The 17,260-nt window shown below is 39.0% G+C and overlaps 1 long non-coding RNA gene across 1 annotated transcript; it reads left to right on the top strand.

The window, feature by feature from the left end:
• Positions 1-15,491: 15,491 nt before the first annotated feature.
• On the top strand, positions 15,492-15,907 carry LOC113016541 (uncharacterized). Its single transcript, XR_013905089.1, has 2 exons — positions 15,492-15,618; positions 15,861-15,907. It is a non-coding gene; the product is annotated as an uncharacterized LOC113016541 (long non-coding RNA).
• The last annotated feature ends 1,353 nt before the right edge of the window (positions 15,908-17,260 follow it).

Here is a 17,260-nt window from a genome sequence, read left to right on the forward strand (position 1 = left end):
ATGGGCATGTTCACCATTTAAAATACCCCAAAAAGCAGTTAGGTCCATCTATTTTTTGACAGTGATGCAAGTTTTATAATTTTGTTTCTGTAAACCACCAGAGTTAACTTGGATTTAAACAGTTAAGGCATGATTGAATTACAGACTTTTAGCTTTAATTCAAGGGTTCTGACAAAAGAATTGCATTAAACCTTTAGGAATGACAGACTTTTTCTAAATACTCTCCAGTTTTCAGACTCAATAATTATTGGAAAATTGACTGACAAGCGCTTTAGTGGCCAGGTGATGTCCGTCTCCTCATTAATCAATGACAACTTAAGCCACAGGGTTGATTATAAGTAGAGTTGATTACAAGTATTGAACGTGCACAAGCTCTTTCCTGGAATTTTCCAAACAGATGTTGCAAATAAAAATGGGTAAAAAGAAACTCTTCATAATATCTTGCCAAGATAAGAACACTAGAGGTGGCATATCAATGTCCAAGACTCCAACATTAATTAACTTTGGTGGAAAATATCAAAAAAAAAACAGTCTGTCTTAATACAAAGAAAGAGAGAAACACCTCATGATCATACATATTAGGAGAACAAAAGGCCACACACAATGGGCAAAAGATTAAAGAAAAGCTAAGCTACAAAATGAGTTTTCAGGAGTCCTTTGAAATGAACCACAGGTTAAGCTGACCTGAGGAAGGCTGTTCCAGAGTTTAGGTGTTACAACCTTAAAGATGTGATCACCTTTGGTTTTAAAAGATTGTGGAACAGTTAGGAGAAGCTGATCAGATGATTGGAGAGGCCAGCTGCATTTATAAGGTGTCAGTAGCTCTGCTATATACTTGTACATGTAGAGCTTTAAATGTTATTAATACAATTTTAAAATGAATTCCACCAGGAAGTCCAGAAAATGTAACATATTGAGTCAAAGCACACTGCAAAAGGAACCCAAAATGTTCTCCAGGGAAGAAATTGGATAATCTTCAATGGCAAACTCAGTCACCGGATCTCAACCCAATAAAGCATGCTTTTTAGTTACTGAAGAACTGATGGCAGAGAGACCCACAAACAAGGAGGAAAACCCTTTGCAGTCAAAGTATTAAAAACAGTACTTCTATTTAATATTATGGTAGTTTGACCAATTGCTTTAGAGGCTGAAAACACTCTTAATTTTCCACTTAAATCTCATCTTGATTGTTTGAGTTAAAAACCCACTGTCACAGTGTACAAAGGAAAATCTGCAAAATGTGTCTCATTGTCCAAATACATATAAACCTAAGTGTATGAAAAGCTGCTTTGCTTCTCTATGGTTGCTTTTTTGTGTTGAAATATATGAAAGGCTTGGGTTAAGAGGCAAATTGCTTGAAAAGAAGATGCACAATCACAAGCAATCTGATCAAGTGACATTCAGGCACAGTAAATTACCTAATTCTTTTTCCATGCTAGTGGCATGGCTCTGGGGACGTCAATACGAAGCTGTTGGGTGGTCCACCAGTTTGGTCAAGACTGAAATTTCTGAGCTATTACTAGATAAATCGCCATGGTATTTTATGGAGACATTTATGATTCACAGACAGTTAATTCACAGACAGCCCTACAGACTGCTGTAATCCGTTGAGTTCCTTTAGCATTATTTTGTGGTTGATATATGTGGTTTTGACTGAACTTCTCTATAACTGCACGGTAAAATGCTATGAAATTATTCTGTTGTTTTGGTTCATAACTTAAACTAATGACATTACCATCTCTCTCAGCTTGTCTTTGTGCCAAAGCCACAACTTCCAGGGCTGCAAAATGAAGCTAAACCATAACTTTTGTGTTAAATCTTCACCATGTGTACATCGTAATCCCAAACCCTTCTGAAAGCCTATGCCGCAACCTCATTTGTACCTCCCTAGAAATGTAGCTGAAAATTGCCTTGAGGCAGGCAATGACTGTGGCCCTCATAGTTCAAATTGAGTGGATGAGGGTAAGTTAACTCCAAGAAAGCAACCCTGACTGCCAGTAATTGTTTCGCAGTGAAATAACAGCAACGCAGGTACAAAACCGCAAAAGCAGCAGTTCCCTGAATGGCTAATTAAGTGAGTCAATCCCTGTAGATTCTAATGTGTAATCTACTTTACACAGAAATAAACATGTTATAGCCTGTTATATTGGGGGGATGGTCCCACTTATTTAAATTGTATTAAGCCTTTCAGTGTCCACGCCACCAAGGCCAGAAGCGATCAGTTCTGTTGGTGATGCCGTTGCCCTTTGGAGCAGTGTTTATTCAAGTATCAATAGTATTGTGTTCACATTCACCTAATGAGTAAAAGATCCCTGGTTTGGTTCCAGTAGGAAACACAAATCCCTTTGGGGCTGTGTCAGGAAGGGCATGGGGCATAAAAGTCTGCCAAATCAAAAATGCAGAGCTACCCGCTGTTTACCCCATCTGAATAACAGAGCAGCTGAGACAAATACTACAACACTAACAGACCAAGTTGTGTTTATGTTTTGTTGCATTAAATAGAATTAAATTCGCATATTACATAGTAATAGAAGGTATCTGTGTCTCTATGGGGAACACTTTGCTAACCACAGACATTGTAAAAGCTGGCTATACCTATCTTCATGAGATCGATGTGTTCCATTTTGAAGTCTGGAGACTATCTTGGTTAAAAAAATTAAAATTAAAAACAGATGTGATGAGAAAGGGCAGGGTTGACTGTAAAACCACTTGCGACATTATTGACTAATATCATTATTATAATTATTATATTATTATTATATTATATCATATAATAGTCAAAATGAATGACTGACTCATCATGACAGTGTTGACAGAGGTCAAGACATTTTCCATAGGACTGAAAATCAATTCCAACCACCAGCCATCTGATGGTCTTCATAAAGAATGCTGTTTTAAAGCACCTCTGCGTTGGCTTTGTTTTTCATCGACTATGTTGCCCACACATCTGGTAGCATTTCCTTACAAATTAGCACTCCAGCGTCTGGTCCAACTACAGTTAATTCTCGGTCCCAAAAATAAATATAGCAATGTCTAAAATACAACAGTCGAGGCATTAAAATGGGATAACATCGTATTGGCTAGCAATTTTGGCAATGTATGTTAGCTAGCTTTTGTTTTGCTGATTCGATATTTATGAATATATAAATATTTAAATATGTAAATATTTATGCATATTTACAAAGAAACAGTTTAAACAAAGTTTTCAGCTCTTAATTCTCAGCCGTTGTGTTATTTTGCCAGCCATCAGAACCACCGCCACCTAACTTCATTTCAGGCTCCACAAAGGTGTTTCTACTATGTTTTAGAGCTTTTATTTATTTAGCTTTAAATAAATAAAGCTAAATAAATAGCTTCCGGGGGGGTGGGGTGCTCTCAGGCCTCTGGCCCCTGGGCCTGGTCCCTGGGCACAGCTGGCTGCCGGCAGAGCCCGCGGGCACGTCACTGCAACCCCCTCTGGCCTCTGCTCCGTGGCTGCTGGGTGACCACTCGTTTGGGGCTCTCCTCAGCTCTTCCTAGGAGGGTGGCACAGTTGCCCCTTTGGTGGTCCTCCTTGGGTCCTTGTATTCTGGGGCCTCTGGATGTCTGGTGCCTGGATCTCCTCCTGCACACACCTTTCTTGGCTGCTACCTCAAAGCACATTGGGCTCTGTCAATCTTGCGTGCTGCAAAATAACATTTAATATTTAGTATCTACTGTTATCCACTGTTAGCTAGTTTATTGTGATGGTGTTGTGTTTATTATGTTGCTCTTTTTTTATTTTTCTCTTCTGTTTTGTTATCTCCATACAGGTGATCCTGGTGTTTTGTTTGTTTTTCTTTTTTTTTCTTCCCCCCTTTCTCACCATCTCTTCTCCCCTCTATTTTTCTTCGTCTCCCTCTCTTTCTTTCATTCTTTCTCCCTGTCCTATCCCCCAGTCATGTTGGTCCAATCTGTAAAAAAAAGAAGATGACATTAGCAAAAAGCTTTGGTTTCTAGGCTGGCTGGTGATTTTGCAATGAGAACCTAAACTCTTTTGTTTAAACCCAGCAGTGCATATAAACATGTGAAGACAGGTGAATTTATTTCTGGCTAACTCTATGAAACACTGAAGACTTTAATTCTTTTGTCAAGTATTTAACATGGCGCTATCTCTCTGAAGCTCGCTGTGTATTTCCGTTAATTGCTTTGTGTTGCTGGCCTGCGAGAAGGCTACAGAGAAAAGGGGGAAAAAATAGTGAAAGTATAATCACCATCTGTTGTCAAGGTCATTTGCCACACTATAAACACATCCATCATGACCAGAAAATGTTCACAGTTAACTGGAAATGGAGTCGTTAGTCTTGGTGACATTTCACATTCAATATTTTGGATCATTGTGCAATATAACAGTGCAGTTAAGGCTGGATATAATCACCCGACCAGATATAATCACGTATTTGATCTTTTATTCATTTTAGCTACAGCGTTCAACTTTCTTTTCAACTAATAAAAACAACGCTTTGATAAGTCTGTAGCACAAGTTGGTGTTATTCTCGAGCAGTGCCAGAGCCTACTATAGCTTCCTTGCTTGACATTCTCTAACCTCTTTGAAAATCATCGAGCCAATAAGAGAAGCTCTCACAAAGGGCAAATCCCCAACATCCTGTCAGTCATGCATACAGTATTTTGGCTTTGTTTCTTCTCAAATGTCAAAGCAGGGCTACATCTCCGTCTTGGCAGCTGAATGCAGGTTATTCGTTGGTGCAGTTCACCACGGGACTTTGATCCTGTTTGTGTGTGATCACACTTTTGTTTTCTGTTTTGGAAAAAACTTTTTTTTTTTCAGATTTGATTCATTCACTTTCACACTGCCGCATTAAATGGTCTGTATTTGTATAGCGCTTTACTTGGTCCTAAGGACCCCAAAGCGCTTTACACTATACACAATCATCCACCCATTCACTCACTGGTGATGGCAAGCTACGTTGTAGCCACAGCCGCACTGGGCCGCACTGACAGAGGCGAGGCTGCCGGACACTGGCGCCACCGGGCCCTCTGACCACCACCAGTAGGCAACGGGTGAAGTGACTTGCCCAAGGACACAACGACCGAGACTGTCGGAGTCGGGGCTCGAAAAGGCAACCTTCCGATTACAAGACGAACGCCCAACTCTTGAGCCACGATAAAAAACAGAACTGTGCTTATAAACCAAAGGCACATGGACTCACACTTGTTTCATTAGCAAGAGTTTAGCCATCCTCCCTGAATTAGTGATTTTCTTGACAGGAGGAGTCAAAACAAATTCAATTTGAGCCTGTGTTACTTTAACTAACCATGATGGACCTGTCCGCACTCTTTATCATAATTTTCCTTCTTTGGTGTTCATGTCATGTTCATTCCTCCACCCATGCAACGAGGAAGCATTTCACTGTGCCACAGCAGAACTCCAAGGTTGTGCTTGATTTGTTTTGCTGTAAAACTATTTCCAAGAACGACTAAGAATAGTTTCCTTATACATTCCTTCCTGTGGACTTTGCTGATATTCTCACATTTAAGCGAGCGTACGATTGTGTATGAATGACATTGACTTGACTTAACTCAGACTTGAAAACAGTTTCAAACATTATCTGTAAGTTTTTCCTCATCTCAGAGCTGCATTTTCATTTGAATATGGATTACTGATATATAATGTCTGTTTCTGTTAAAGGAGTCCATGCTGAATGTTCTGTACTGTATATTCTACTACATGTTATCAGAAACATGTTCTTACAAGGGCCTAATTTTAAATCATGAAATAAGAAAATACTTGATTAAATGATTAGGTCAAGTGTATCATTTAGGGGTGCAATTAAACGTTTAATTGACCATGGATCATCAGCAAAATGTCAGAAAATTGTAAAAATGCCGATCATGGTTTCCCCCAGCTGAAGATAACATATTCAGATTATTTGTTGTCCAACCAACCATCCAAAGCTAATTGAGGTAATAAAGCTACTATTATTCAAAACAATGGAAGCAGAAAATCCTCACGTTTGAAAGGCTGAAAACATGGAATAATTTCAATTTTTGATTAAAAAAATTGACTACAATGATATTTGTCAGGCCAGTATTCATTATAAATGTGAAACTTTTGGAAATATTTGTGATCCCCCACCTTTCTTTAATCTCAGGTTCTCCTAAGGTTCCTGGTTTGATCTCATGCCTTATTTCAATTGAATTTTATTCATCGTTGTGGACTTTTTGTTATTTAAGGACTATTCATCACCTTTTGGTTATTGTAGTGTGCGACTTCACTTGAACCCCAGTTTGTGATACTAGTGTCATGATGAAGCACATGGTCTCACATCGGATGGGTGATATTGATGAAGAGAGACAAACATAATGGCTGTGTGTTCACATCTACATCAGACAGCTAAAATTGTATACGTTGTATTCTGCGCTACCATGCTCTGCATCTGTTAGCCCAATAACTAAACGTGTTCCCTGAAAAGCCTTTTAACTGCTGCTGCAGGCACCACTGACGAGTAGCCATCCCTGTTTTAGTTCTTTGAAATCATAGCTGTTGAACTGTAGCGTACAGATGGGTCAACAAACTGAGTCACCCATACCATGTATTTATTAAATATCTCTAAACCCAAGCAGAGCACTCATAGCATACTTTTATACATGAATTAATACCATGGCTTGTTCAGTGTGACTCTCATAAGGCGGAAGTACCACAAGAGCAGCCATTACTCTTTTATATTTTTTTTAAATATGACATCTTTGTATTTATCATAAATCTTAATAGTCAGTTTAAAATGAAGCAATTTGTGATTAGGTTTCAGAAACATAACATCTTTTTTAACCAGTCCACCTTGACACCATTTAATCCATAAGTCCAGTATCACAATATTTAGAGATACAGCTGTGGTCAAAAGTTTAATGGGCATGAGTGTCATGCTTATCTTTGGTTTTTTAAAGATTTCTTTGAATTGTTTTTTGTTTTTTGTTTTTTTGGTGGAATGATTGTTCAGTATACATCATTTATGACTTTGAAAAACAAGAATTAGGTGCACAAGTTTGAATGTATTTTGAATTTTCTCTAATCAAAAGTACACATGCAGTCTCAAACATTTTCAATAAATTGAAGTTGGAACTTTGGGAAGACCACTCCAGAAGCTTAATGATAGTCTGCTTTTTCCATTTCATGATTAGGTTTGATTTTTGTTTGGGATCATTGTCCTGTTGGATCACCAAACTGTGTCAAACTTTTAATTGTCTTTTGATTTGAGGTCAAATTGAAGAAATTGTAAATAGTCCTTCTTTTGCATTATTGCATCTACTTTATGCAATGTACCAGTACCACTTGCAACAAAACAACCCCAGAGCATGATGCTCCCATCACCATGCTCGACAGCTGATGCAGTGTTCTTAGGTTTGAAAGCCTCGCCTTCTCAAACATAACTAAAATCTTTGTCTTGCCTGACCATAAAACCTTTCTCCAGAAGGCATTTGGAAGGCATTTGAAGTTTTAGTCAAGCTTAAAGGTTTTGGAGCAAAAGCTTCTTTCTGTTTAAACTGATGATCTTTTGAACCTGCAGTTTTTTGGAAATGGCTCAAAGAGACATTTGGAAGGTCTTCACATTAGACCTTAGATCTTCAATGAGTTCCTTAGACTTTCCCATTGTTTTAAGCATTGATCAGTCCAGTAAATGCTGTCAAACAAATCCTTTTTATGCTGGCAAAGACAAACTACCAGTTGAGAATGAGAAATTAATAGGCCTTGACCTTTCAGCTCAGAACCATTTATTAAAAAATTGAGTGTATACATATATTAGAGTCTGTATGTGTAGTTTTGACACTGTGCAGATTAGAACAAATACTTGTTCACCCAATTTTAGCTTTTTAAGTCATTAAAGGTGTATGCTGCACAATCACCCTGGAAAAAGAACAGGTCATGCTCATGATGAGTGTATGAAAACCTCTGCCCACAACTTAACTTTACATATAAAATCTTATACAGCTCCACATCTAGGCTGCTCATTTATTCTTACAGAAAAAAAAACCCTTGATTTTTTTTTTCCAACAGATAATGTCAAGAAACCAAAGTGTTTCAGTAATAAAGTAGTAGTAGTTTCCCCCTGCTGTTTTCTGCCACTGAATGGCAACAGAATGTGTACATCTGAAGAGCACTCTCTCACTCTCTTTTAAAGGTGTTACCTATCACTCAAGAATACACTCTAGTAAGTGTAGTAGTTTCGTTTGAAAAGAAGGCAACTTTAAAATATGAAACCTGGGTGCTTATTATCCATCCATCCTCTTCTGCTTATCCTTATCGGGGTTGTTGGGGGCTGGAGCCTATCCCAGCTACCATAGAGTGAAAGGCAGGGTACATTCTGGACAGGTGGTTAACCTGATGCAGGGAGACACAAAGAGACAGTTTATTAACAGTATCAGATATCACAATCTACAAATGACTTACAGAACACTAATGTGTCACTTAATAAGAATTTATTAAATGGTGAATATGTGTAACTTATTGTAATTTGCTAGCCAATGTATCTATATGTGAAACGTCTTCCTTAATTGTATTCAGCACTGGACTTAACTGACATCATGCATCCATATTCAGCATACCCACCATTCCTTCCAAGATTACCTGGAGTAATTATGACTTGGGCAAAGATATGAATACTATCTATGAGCAAGGAAGTCATAATAATGAAAATACTGATATGATAGGAGCACAGCATAATAAAAGGGGCTGCTGAGTAGGATTAGGAAAGTTGTAGGATCCAGCATTTTTTACAGCTTGACCCATGTTTGGAATTAAAAAAGAAATCTGAAGTTAGATCAAAATAATTTTTCATTAAATAGTAAACTCTCAATTAATTGTCATCAATCCAAGCAACAAGCGGTGCAGTAGTTTTTGGTCTTTGTGGAATATTTACTGTCTTTGCCTCAATGTTAACATTATTTCAAGAAATCTTTTTTTTACCCAAGTAACATGTACTTTTTTAGAAGCTGCACAGAAAAGTATGTCACCCTTCCCCAGCTGATACCCCTTGATATCTCCACATCTTTCTGATACACTGTGAGTCTGTGCTGATCAGTCCTTAAACATTGCCTGACTGACACATTTAAACAGTGTTTGAAATTGTGTGAGCTTCCACACACAGACTCACAGTCTTCCATAACCTGCCTTTAAATTTGTAAAAAAAAAAAAACACCACAGTGCCCTGCTTACATTTAGCAGCAATGATAAATTGTCTGGAAACTTGCCAGGGGCTCTCTTTTATTGGTTTTTGCAGCAACATGAAGTCCCATTGGAGAGTAAGTCTGACCCAATAACAACAGAAATGGATTTATGATAAAAAGGTACAGGAAATGCTGCTATGGGAAACTGAGCGACTAAGAGAGAGCGTCTTTGGGGAAAGGAAGTGAACTATGGACAGGAATTTTTGAAGCTAATTATATTTTTTTTTTGCTTGCAAAACAGACTGTTTTAGTAAAAGATTACTAGCCATTATTATTATTCAAATTATTCCCCCAGCCTCCCTGCTCCAACACCAAAAATACAAACAAACAAAACAAGAAATGATAGCTCTCATTTATTTGCCACAGTGCCAAGGACGCAAAAGTGATGGTGATGCTTTGAGGAAGAATAAGCTATAACAATATATTTGTCATGATCCTGGGCCATGTTGGCCCAGTATTCTTAGTTCTCATGTGTTCACGTTCCTGTGTTCTGCCGTGCCAGCATTAAAGCTGTGTTTCTCGAGTTCATCCCCGTGTCTGTGAGTTATGCATTTGGGTCCTCCTCCTGCTTGCCACACAGCGATCCATGACAATATTGAGCCGAGAGGCGCAATGCGAAGTTGCTTGATGAGGATTTGTTTGTAGAGGCGACCACTCTGACATTACACAGCTTTTCATCAAAGTCCCATATTTTTAAATATTTTCTATGAAATAAAAAGTTTAAACATTTAAATGGCTTAGCTGTCAATCTACAGTGCTGTACAAATATCTTGATCCACTCCTCATTTTTTGAGATTCTGCTCAGAAATAGGTGCAGTGATTTATTGAAACATGCAAACATACATCAAAAAACAGTATATAAGGCAAAAACTGTCAGAAAGTCAGTATTTGGTATGACCACCTTTATTCTTTAACATAGTCATTTCTTTAAGTAGTCTTCAGGAATAATTCTCAAGACTTCTTGAAGGACATTCAAAGCTCTTCTTTGGATGTTTCTGCCTTTTGTTCTGTTCTCTGTCAACATGATCCCACACTGCTTCAATAAAGTTGAGGTCTGGACTCTGGGGAGGCCAATCCATGACTGATAGTGTTCCACTACGGGGTTTTTTTCTATCTAGGTATGGTTTTACTGCACTTGCAATGTGTTTGGGATCATTGTCATGCTGTAAAATGAAGCTGTTGGTCTTGAATGGTGGGTCAAAATCTGATCCAGGTCTGGATAATTAATTAATCCCAAAAACCACTTAAAAAGTCTAGAAAGTCTGGCTTCTGGAAAGCAAAAAATAAAGAAATGACGGGTGGCTCAAAATTTTTGCACAGTGCTGAAAACCTCAGCCTCATTTATGAATATTCTTGCATCCACAACACAACAACATAGGATCACTATCTCCACATCTGTGAGTCCCACTCAGAAGTTCTTTTGCTATATGCAGGGAGACATAGCACCAGCTCAATGCTACGTGGTACATCAGGAGGTTCCAGCAGAAATACAGGAGGAAAAGAGGCATGAAAAACTAGTACACATACCAAAAGTTTCTTATGTGCATTAAATGGGTGGAATTTGAGGCTAAATAAGTGTCTTGACAAACAAACCATTTCAATGGATTAAAAGTTGTTAAGCTTCTACATAACCTCGGAACAAGCTGTCATCAGCTCAAGAAACATTATCATCACTTCGTCTGTGTCTGTCTCTCTCTCTCTCTCTTCTGTTCTCATCTCTGCGAATGACACACGGAGGGAAGCAGAGGAAGCACACATGATGCTGAGAGAGGCCACGATTAGCAAAGCCGGCTGGGAGTACATTATCAGTAATCATATGTTTAAAGCACTTGACCACCGAGTTCTGAGTGAACCCGTCTGACACTGTGGTGAAAATCTGAAGTTCAGCTTAAAATCAGTAAATCTTTTCTTTTTTTTAAAGTCTTGCAACAGATTCAATTTATTTTTCACTAATGATGTTTTTTTCTAGGCTTTCTTTTTCTTCTGCTTTTGTGTTTATGCAATATAAGAGCACTTTTACCCTATGGAAAAAAACAAAGACATTATAATTACTTGGAAGCGCGAGTCCTTAACAGTATATGTGGACAGCATGCAGCAGATGGTAGCCTTTGGATTGCTTAATCCTCTAGCTTCAACATCATCATTTAATGTTTTACCCAACTTTCATAAAATTAGTTTTGACCAAAACTGTTGGTTTTGTCAGATGTCTAACAAGTATTCTCCTCTCATCTAACACTTGCTCATGTCTGATATTGTAGCCACAAGAAGACTTTTAGGAGTGATAATCAGGAAACTGGAAGTTACAGTTACATCTCATTAAGACTATCTGCTCTTGGTAAATCCAGAGGAGCACAGCTTGCTGTCTGAATCAGGGCAGCATTATCAAGCTGTCAACACACACTGAAGCTTAAATCCCAGAATAACAAACCCTGAATGCCCCTGAATGTGAGACTCTGGACAGTTTGAAAATAGAGCTGCCATCCACCACTGTCCTCTCACTCACCCTGTGTGTCAGCATTGTTAATGTTAACTTGATGTATCCACATTAAAGAACATTTTTCTTCAATGCTTTTACAGTAATGACACCGCTCCTTTAGGTGGTCCACGGCACCAGTTAACACAATTAGGACAGATCAGGCTGCTTGCTGGCAAATTATACATGCAGCAGCTGTCAAATCTGAGTGTTTATGTGCTAACTTGTTAATTTTTTAATGCGTTTCACTGGCACCCGCAAACACAATGAAAAATAAAGAAAAACATTTTCTTAAGTGCATGCTGCTAGTACTGGGTTGGAGTCCCCAACAGAAATGCCTTAATTCATAACGTGAATTTAACAAGGTGCAGGAAACATTCTGCAGAAATCCTGGACACAATTGCTGCAGATTTGTACAGTGCAAATCTCTCGTCCTAACACATCCTAAAGGTGCGATATGGGACTGAGATCTGACGACTGTGGAGGCCATTTCAGTGATCTCATTGTACTGTCATGAACTTTAATATTTGACATGCTAATCGAGTGCTGTAGAGTCTGAGCTGTAGCTCTTGGGTTTTTTGCAGTTCCTCTGAGCATTGGACAGTCTGACCTTGAGATAAATTTGCTGGGACATCCACTACTGGGAAGACTGGCACTGCTCTTGAATGTTTTCCACTGGCAAATAATCTTTGTCACTGTAGAATGATGGACTTTAGATTGTTTGCACACTGGGTGCTAATCCTCGCTGATGATCAAGTAATCAAGTGTATTTCATTAGCAGCACCTGATTGCTACTTACCCTGTTAATTTCTACGGAATCAGTAAGGGTATACTTAGTTTTCTTAATATTGCTTGTGCATTTTGACTTAGTTTTTGTTAAAGAAATAAATATCCAATGTAATCTTTCATGTTTTGTAGTTCACCTGAGGTTTCAAGAACTGAAAAGGACCACTTATTTTTAATACATCCTGGCAAGTAAAAGCTTATAATTAAAGTACCAAAATGGACCCCTTTTTGAGTACTCTATTGCAGCAATAATTGGATTTAATGATTTTTACCCTTGAGTGCCAAGTAACTTTTCTGAGTATTTACCTCATTCATTACCTCATTCACCTTACTAACACTAGCCAAACGGTTACACTGTTGACAGGTAGTCTTTTTAGATATTTATATGTTTACCAGCATGCTGTAATAGACCGTAGCAGAGTGATGTCAAGGTCTTACTTTTTACAGCTAGATGTATTTGTACATTTGTCAAATGTTCCCATTTGTATTAAAAACCAATGCATGAAAACTAGAGAAAAAAACAATATACAGTAGTATGTGGCTCTTTCTTCTCATGGTGCTGGTGAAGTTGTCAAATGTCACTTTGTTTTATAGCTATCAATAAACAAAATCTGCCATCTCAATGCTGGGCATCGTCATAATCATCAGAGGCCTGTATATGATGACACGTGGCAATTTTAAGTTGCGGCATCACCTTTGTCCATACATCAGTTGTATGTACAGTAAATATGTTTTTTATTTTTTTTATTTTAAAGAAATCTCTGATTAAATAAATACTAAGTGCTACTTATAAGTAAATAAGAAAGACGTACTTTCGTTGTTCGATTCAAAAAAGTCCAAAAATTAAAGACTTCAATCGTCAGGCCCAGCCAATCAAAATAAAATGGCCAACCAGCTACTTTCCTTTGAATCCAGGACTGGAAACATCATAAAAGGCACACTTACACACACAGTGACACACAGATGCACAAACCCCTCCTTAACTCCAAGTCATGCCATTCTTCAGCACACAGTCATGCTTCATCCCCTACTGTGGATGAGTGTGTTGGCATGAAAGTTTGATTTATCCTCGTAATATCCATCAGGTCAGTGGGACCTTGGGAAGGCTCGGCCATAAAATCAGGGCTCTGGCTGGGCCTTTTTAATACAGTCTCTGTAAAATGGCTGAAGGTCAATGGCACTCTCACTCAATCAGATAGAAACAGCTCCTGCAGCTGGAGCAACTGTTGTTGCATTAAAGTTGGACAGATACACTGCGGTAACACTGCTCTGAATAAAAGATGTTTGTTCACCTGTGAGACGACGACCGTAGGATGTTACACAACAGAAACTCAGCTATTAGAGAAAGATGTGCCCCCCATGGAGATGTCATTACTCTGAGGTAAAAGGTATCAGTTCTATAGTAGGAACACAGTAAAAGTTGTCAGCTCTGCTGGAGAAAAAGTCAGTCACAGAAATGACTCGGAGTAAAATGCTATGCAGTAAAAACACTGAATAAGATCTCTGTTTTCCGGTAGAAGCACAGCAGCTCAATTTTAAGGGAGGTTTTATTTCTTCTTACACATTCTAAAATCTACATCTTGTATGTGTCATGTCTGCAAAAAGAGATCAGCTTATGAAAACAGATCATCACCAGGCTGCAGATCATGTACTCTGTAATACACAGTAAGCCTCAGCAATCCTTACACATAACACAGGGGCATCAGTCTCGGCTGAGCCTTTCTGAATGGTTGAAGATTTGATGTTGCACGCTGTATCAAACTAAAGTCCAAATAGGTGACCTTCTTATCTGATTTATCTGACCATTGCAAAAATACTGCCAGATGTTGGCTCAACAATTGTCAAGCTTTACCTGACCAACAATAAGACAGTGCAGACAAGCATGATAAACTGAACGCTTGAAAGTGAGGCAGAGTATTGGGACAAATACCTGGAACTATCCATCAGGAACTGTCATTCATCTTAGAAGTGTAGAAACCTCATGGATAAGAGGTGAAAACATCCAGTTATCTTCATTTCAAGTATTCAAGACTACCATGACCTGAATGACTGAGAACCTTCACAGATTGCTCTTCTTGAAGATCTACGCAAACACAATGAGATTTACATAACAGGATTTTAATCAGCAAAACCTCAAAGTAATAGTAATAATAATAATAATACATTTTATTTAAATAGCGCCTTTCAAAGCACCCAAGGACACTGTACAACAGATAAAAACTGGAAATATACACAATGATAAAAATAGAAGATAAAAGTTAAAACATACAGAAATTTAAGAATAGGCAATTTTAAACAGATGAGTTTTGAGGGTGGACTTAAAAAGAGAGAATGAACTAATATTTCTGAGGTCCGGGGGTAGGGAATTCCAAAGTCGAGGGGCAGAGCAGCTAAAGGCCCTCCCTCCCATTGTGATCAGACGAGCAGAGGGAACAGAGAGAGAAAGAGAAGATGAAGATCTGAGGCAGCGGGATGGGAGCTTCATCTGTAATAAGTCAGAGAGGTACGGTGGAGAGAGAGAATGAATAGCCTTGAATGTATACAGAATTATTTTAAAATGGATGCGAAATTTGACCGGGAGCCAGTGAAGTTGCTTCAGGATTGGGGAGATGTGGTGGGTAGAAGAAGTCCTAGTAATAATACGGGCAGCAGAGTTCTGGACACGTTGGAGCTTGTTGATAGATTTTTGTGTAAGGCCAAATAATAATGAGTTGCAGTAGTCAATTCTAGAGATAACAAGATTATGGATGAGAATGGCAGTGGCGTGAGGTGTGAGGAAGGGGCGGAGGCGATTAATGTTACGGAGTTGGAAATATGCTGCACGTGTAATATTGTTGATATGTGAGTTAAAGGATAATGTGCTATCGAGAATTGTGATGCCTCAAAGGCATTTATTTCATTTATCTTTAATGTTTGCTTAAAGTAATTCTTTTGTATGTATTTAAGTTAGAAAGAACAGTAAAAAGAGTTAAAAATGTTAAGAAGCTTTAATTTTGAAGGTGAACTTGCTAATAACCTCACTTCCTGGTGGGCTACCTGTATTGCTTCATTTCCTGTTTAATTCCTCTTCCTGGATCTCTAAGAGGGAGAGTGACATGCGGTCTTGCTCTGAGACTTATCCACAGCCATCCACTTGGGAACATTGTTCAGGCAACGCCGTAAGTGTATATATTTCATGATGAAGGTGTTAAAAAGGCATAAATAGCGGTATTTGTTAAAAATTATATTTTGTTTGTGATTCATGGAGGTTGATTTGTACATGTTAAAAAAGGCAGTTTTGATGATCATTGCTGTTGCTAAAGCTAACACGAAGGTGTAAGGTCACATTTTGAGTTATTTCGTGATGCAATATTTATGTAAACGATCATTTTTTCTATTCTGTATTTCTTTTCAACTACAGTTTTCACCGCTTGTCAAATGAAGATTCTGAGTAAAAGGTCAACTCTACTCGGACTCGTGTATTCATTGACAGAGGTTTAGCTTGGTGTTTGATCGGAGTTGCTACACTCTGCAACAGAACACTACAGTGAAAAGGCGGCACTCGATGGTCCTACGTGTTCGTGATGGCAGCAAGCAACAAGTCATCGGTATCAAATACCAGGAGCAACGTGACATCAGCATCATCTGTAAGTGCGGCTCGCGCCAGAGCTAAAGCAGAAGCTGCTAAGGTACGAGCATCATATGCTAGCCAGGAGGCTAAATTAAAATTGGAAAAGGCTGCTAGAGAAGCAGAAAGGAAAACTAGAGAAGCTCAAAATCAGTTGGAAGCCGCTAGAATTGATACAGAGCTGGAAGTGCTAACATTAAATCGTGAAGCAGACGCAGCCATCGCTGAAGCACAGGTGTTAGAAGATGTAGCAGAAATGCATGGAAATGTAGAAAATGTGAAATCTGAGTCAGAAGACAGGCTTAGATTGCAACGTACTAGTGAATATGTTTGCTCTCAAAATGATCAGAATCGGTCTACCTTTGCACCAGTATCTGTCCCACCTGTTAAATCTGTAGACCGTGCAGAATCACAAGACAGTTTCAGAACATGGCATCCACCTGTAAGCTTAGCGGAATTCCAACATAGCAATAGCAAGCCCAAGCCCGAAGTGGATAATAATGGGACGCATCCACCCACAACAAACCTGTCTAAACTGACCAGAGCTGAATTGAAGACCGACGTCGAAAGAACAAACTCTCGCACGTATATAGGTGCTCAATCACAAACACCCCGGCATATGCTTCCAGTGAGCGTGTCACAACCACCAGACCCTCTGGCACAATATTTGGCGCGACGTGATCTCGTTACGTCAGGACTGTACCAATTTGATGATAAGCCAGAGAATTTCCGTGCATGGCGGTCCTCATTCACTAATGCTGTGGCTGAGGTTCAACTTACAGAAACACAAGAATTAGACCTCATGACCAAATGGTTAGGAAAAGAGTCTGGACAGCAAATAAGATGCATACGCTCAGTGCATGTGAATAATGCTGGTTTGGCTCTGCTCAAGGCATGGGAGAGGCTGAATGACTGCTATGGTGCCCCTGAGATGATCGAGCAGTCACTGTTTCAGAGACTTGACAGTTTTCCAAAAATTGCAGCCAAAGATCACATCAGATTACGTGAACTTGGGGATTTGCTTATGGAGATACAAGGCGCCAAGGAGGATGGATACCTCACTGGGCTGTCATATCTAGACACTTCCAGAGGTATTGGACCCATAGTAGACAAGCTCCCATATGGGCTCCAGGAGAAGTGGGTGTCATCTGGGTCGTGGTACAAAGAAGAGAATAAGGGCTGCTTCCCTCCCT

This window comes from Astatotilapia calliptera, chromosome 23, assembly GCF_964374335.1.
Source record: "Astatotilapia calliptera chromosome 23, fAstCal68.1, whole genome shotgun sequence".
In the NCBI taxonomy this organism is placed as follows: Eukaryota; Metazoa; Chordata; class Actinopteri; order Cichliformes; family Cichlidae; genus Astatotilapia; species Astatotilapia calliptera.